The following is a 5795-nucleotide window of genomic DNA, read 5'->3' on the forward strand; positions in this document are numbered from 1 at the left end:
GATATTGCCCTTGAGAAATTGGTCACGAAGAAAATAATGGCGAATCTGGATGTGCTTTGTCTTTGAGTGTTGTGCTAGGTTGTAGGCGATCTTGATTGCACTCTCATTGTCGCAGTAGAGGGGCACATTCTTCATGTTCATGTCGTAGTCTCTGATGGTTTGCTTCATCCATAGTAGTTGAGCACAGCAAGAAACAACAACAATGTATTTAGTTTCGGCAGTGGAAAGAGAAACACAGTTCAACTTCTTTGAGGACCAGCAGACTAATGATCTTCCAAGGTAATAGCATGTGCCTAATGTTGACTTGCGATCCACACGGTCACCAGCACAATCAGAATCAAAATATCCAATGAGGTGAAGATTTGAGCCCTTGGGGTACCATAATCCTAGTGTTGGTGTGTGAGCTAGATATCGAAGAATATATTTCACAGCCTTATGGTATAATTCCTTCGGTTTTGCTTGAAAACGAGCACACATGCAAACACTAAGGATAATATCTGGCCTAGATGCACATAGGTACAATAAGGAGCCAATCATAGAACGATATACCTGCTGATCGAAATCTTTACCATTTTTGTTCGTGCAGAGGTGGCCATTGGTAGGCATAGAAATCTTGATGCCTTTGCATTCATGCATGCAGAATTTCCTTAGAACGTCATTGAGGTATTTCTCCCAAGATACGAAGATGCCATGCGTTGTTGACGAATTTGCAGGCCTAAGAAGAATTTCATCTCCCCCATCATGGACATGTGATATTCTTCACCCATCATGTAGGAAATTCATCACTGCGACATTTGTCGGTACAACCAAAGATAATGTCGTCGACATGTATTTGACACACAAATAGTTCATTGTCATATGATTTTGTGAAAAGAGTAGGATCAAGTGAACCGGGTTTGAAGCCTTTGTTCATGAGGAATTCCTTCAACGTATCATACCATGCCTGAGGGGATTGCTTGAGGCCATAGAGTGCCTTTTTGAGTCTGAAGACTTTATCGGGATACTTTAGGTCTTCAAAACCTGGGGGCTGAGCAACATATACTTCTTACTCAAGCTTACCATTGAGGAATGCACTTTCCACATCCATTTGATATAGTGTAATATTGTGATGGTTAGCATAAGCGAGTAATATTCGAATAGCTTCAAGTCTAGCAACAGGTGCGAAAGTTTCATCAAAGTCAATTCCTTCATCCTGCTACAAGTCGTGCCTTATTCCCCACCACTTGACCATCCTCATCTTGCTTGTTTCGGTATATCCACTTGGTGCCCATGATATTGTGCTTGCGAGGGTCTGGTCCTTTGACGAGTTCCCACACGTCATTTAGCTTGAATTGGAGAAGTTCATCTTGCATGGCTTGAATCCACTAAGGTTCCATGAAGGCTTCAGCAACTTTTGAGGATTCTGTGATAGACACAAACGAGAAATGCCCACAAAAGTTAACTAAATGTGAAGCTTTTGAGTGAGTGAGAGGACCTGGTGCATTGATGTCATCGAGGATTTTGTTAAGTTCCACTTCATTTGCAATCCTTGGATGAGCTGGTTGAAGACTTTGGTTGTGCTGAGGAATTTGATCTGTAGTATTTTCCTCACGTGCACCTGCTTGAGTTTCCTCAGTGTTGGAGACGACTTGTTCAACAAGGGGTTGTTCCTCAGTAGGAATGATATCTTCAGTAGCTTTGAGCTTATGGCTTCCTCAGGAGGTAATTTATCTCGCACAGGAGGCAGTTGCTCTCTTTGCGAGCCATTAGTTTCATCGAACCGCACATCTACAGTTTCAACAACCTTGTTGTGATAGGTGTTGAAGACTCTGTAGGTGTGTGAGTCCTTTCTGTAACCAAGCATAAAACCCTCATGTGCTTTAGGTGCAAACTTTGAGCTATGGTGAGGATCTCCAATCCAGCATCTTGCACCAAAGACTTTGAAATAACTTACATTGAGTTTCTTGTCAGTGAGGAGTTCATATGAGGTTTTCTTGAGGAATTTGTGAAAATATACCCGGTTGATGATGTGGCAAGCAGTGTTGATTGCCTCAGGCCAGAAACGACGAGGAGTCTGATATTCTTCAAGCATAGTCCGTGCCATTTAAACCAGAGTCATGTTCTTGTGTTCAACGACGCCATTCTGTTGAGGAGTATAAGGAGCAGGCAATTCGTGAGTAATATCAAGATCATCAAGATAATCATCAAGTCCAGTATTTTTGAATTCTGCCCTATCACTCCTGATGTGTTTGATCTTGCCGCCGAAGTTCATCGAGGCCCTTGAGGAAAAACGTTTGAAGACTTCCCGCACTTCAGTTTTATACAGAATGTTGCATTGGTTAGAGTAGCATAATGAGTAGGTCCAAACAGATCCATGTGAAGCAATTCAAATGGACAAGTGGTAGTCATGATAGTCTTCGAGGGGTGTTTGGATATGGTTATTTTTCCGGACTCACAAGCACCGGAGAGATGGTCCTTGAGGAATTTGACGGATTCGATGCCAATGACATGCTTCTTCTTCGTCAGCGTGTGCAAATTCCTCATGCCTTCATGACCTAGTCGTCGATGCCATAGCTAGCCTTTTGAGATTTTTGCTAGTAAGCATATGGCTGGTTGAGGACCTGTGGAAAAATCAACAATGTACAAATATCCTCTCCTAAAGCCTTCGAAGACTTTGGATTTGTCAGATTCCATGATGACTATGCATTTATATTTTCCAAAGATGACAATCATATCAAGATCACAAAGCATAGAGACTGACATGAGGTTAAACCCAAGGGATTTGACAAGCATGGCTTTGTCCATGTGCCTTTCCTTGGAGATAGCCACTTTGGCAAGTCCTAATACCTTGCTTTTACCTTTGTCAGCATAAGTGATTTGCTTCAGTGGTGATGGAGTCAGTGGCATATTCATCAACAAGCTTTTATCACCAGTCATGTGATTTGTGCAACCACTTTAAAGAACCCACTCTGTATTCTTGGTTTGTCATTGTGCAGATGAATTAGTACAACTTACCATCTCATATGCTTCAGACTTGAAGAATATGACATCAATTTTATGAGATAAGAATTTCATCATAAATATTAAATTTGAGGACGTGTGAAATGTTATCATTTCATCATTTTTATCTTGCGTCCAATCAAGAAATTCCCTCAGGTCTCGAGCAAATTCTTCAGATGACTTTCATCTGGAGACCTGACCTGCAGAAGTGATTAGTTCAATTTCTTCACCACCCACATCTGAAGGGGTGGCAAAGAGTTCATCATCCCGTGAGCCCCATATGAGAATGGACACATTGAAGCTAATGCACTTCTTTTCATAGTAGGGGGTTCGAGTACTCAAATGAATAGGCAGAGAAATTATTTAAGGAGTTATGAAAATAATGATTTGAGGAATAACGCTCATATTCATGTCCCTTGTAATTTCCCTGCATATCAGAAGCATTAGCGCGAGTACGAGCATAATATTGACCATTTGAGATTTTCATCCTGGTGAAGACTATGGTCCACCTGAGGAATTTGATCTCGGGTTCTGTTTCTTCACATGTGGTGTCATGAGGACATTGACCTGAAGATTTTCCAAGCAACTTTTGCGGACCCAGATTTTCCTCACGGGTGGTCCATTCCTGCAGTTAGTTCCAACATATCGAGCAAATACTTCACCAGATTGATTTCTGACCAGTTTATAGTTGGAGTCAAATAAATCATCAAAGGAATAGGATATTTCACGTGCAAAGCCTGTTAGAGTGGATGTATCGACGGGAGGGCCTTTAGCAGCAACTCATGAGGTTTTGGGAGGTTTTGGGGTACTGCTCAGGTTTCCAATGTAATCCATCAACATTCAATTTCCTCTCAAAGGCAATGCCTTCTTTCCTCCGGTTCCTGTCCAGAATCTACTTTTTGAGCACATCGCAAAGGGTTTGGTGCCCTTTGAAACTTTTGGATATGCCTGTCACATACAATTTCCTTTAACCCTACATTTTCGTCAGTAGCATTTGTGGTTTCCTCAAGTGAAGAATTTGATACCACTGGAACAGTTGAAGAATTTGTAGTGATAGAAGCATTTGATTATTCTGGTGAAGAATTAGCAGTTTCACGCTCGATGCATTTCAAACATGGTGGAATGAATTCAACCTGGGCGGCACTGGTTTGTTGAGGAAGTAATGAACCGTTTTCCATTCGAAGATCATCATGAGACATTTTCAACTTCTCAAGATCAAGCTTCCTTTGAAGAAATTCATAGGAATGTTTCTCATGATCAGCCAAGAGTGTGCCATGACGATCTTGAAGACTATCAAATCTAGACTGAAGACTTTTCACATCTTTAGTGAGGACTTGAGTACAATTCATTTCATCATTCAACAGATCATTGTTTCTGTCTAGCAGTTTTTGAAGCTTTTCAATGGCACTTTGTTGCTTAGTGGCAATGTTGGCAAATTTATAGTAACTGGGTTTTTGGTAATCATCAGGTTCACAGTCACTAGAATCAGAGGAGGAAGTATGGTTTGGTACCTTTGAACCTTTTGCCATGAAGCAATAGGTTGGAGCAAAGTCATCAACATTTTCATCAGTGTAAATAGCGTTGTCATTTTCTTCAAGGTTGAAGATTGACTTGGTGACGAATGTGGTAGCCAGTGCAAGACTTGCCACACCAGACTCTGAATCCTCTTCAGAACCTTCCTCTTCATCACATTCCTCAGATTCTTCTTCAGAATCCATTTCCTTGCCAATGAGTGCCCGAGACTTTCTGAAACTGGTCTTCTTGTGCGATGAGGACTTTGAAGATGAGGATTTTGAAGATTCCTTATTTTTCTTCGAGTCATCAGAACTTTCATCCTTGTATTTCTTCTTCCTTGATTCTTTCACCCAGCGAGGACAATCAGCAATGTAGTGACCAAATTTCTTGCATTTTTGGCAGGTTCTTTTCTTGTAGTCCTCAGATGAAGATTCTGATTTCCTCATATCTCTTCTTGAAGATCTACCAAACTGGCCACGCTTTGTGAACTTCTGGAATTTCCTCATGAGCATTGCAACTTCCTGTCCAAGTTCCTCAGAATCAAAAATGCTACAATTCGAGTCTTCTTCTTCAGATGAAGAAATAGCCTTAACCATCAACGCACGAGGTCTGGAGTAGCTTGGTCCATACAGATCGCTCTTTTCTTCTTGTTGGAATTCATGAGTATTGAGTCTCTCAAGTATATCAGCAGGATCAAGCATTTTGTAGTCTCTTCATTCTTGAATCATCAGAACCAATGTGTCAAATGATGGATCAAGAGATCTTAGCAGTTTCTTCACAAGTTCATGGTTAGTGATATCTCTAGCTCCCAGTGCTTGCAGTTCATTTGTGATGTCAGTGAGGCGATCAAAGATATCTTGGCAGCTTTCATTGTCAAGCCTCTTGAAGCGATTGCGAAGAATATCGACAACAGAGTCACGCTGTGTTGAGACTCCCTCATTGACTTTGGACAGCCTATCCTAGATAAGCTTAGGTGTGCCCAAAGCGCTCACTCTGCCATACTGACCTTTGCTCAGTTGACCACAGATGATATTCTTCGCTTGCGAGTCAAGTTGCTTGAACTTCTTCACATCAACGGCAAAGATAGTAGCAGTGATGGAGGGAATACCATGTTGCACAATATACGAGAGATCATTGTAAATAGTTTGAAGATGCATTTGCATCTTGGTCTTCCAGTATGGAAAGTCCTTTCCTTCAAAGATAGGACATCCTGCAGTAACCTTGATCATACATGTGGTCGACATAACTAAAACTCCATGTGGTTAGACCAAAATCACACAAAACAAGGGAGTACCTTGCTC

The sequence above is a fragment of the Hordeum vulgare genome, chromosome 4H, assembly GCF_904849725.1.
Source record: "Hordeum vulgare subsp. vulgare chromosome 4H, MorexV3_pseudomolecules_assembly, whole genome shotgun sequence".
Taxonomy (NCBI): domain Eukaryota; kingdom Viridiplantae; phylum Streptophyta; class Magnoliopsida; order Poales; family Poaceae; genus Hordeum; species Hordeum vulgare.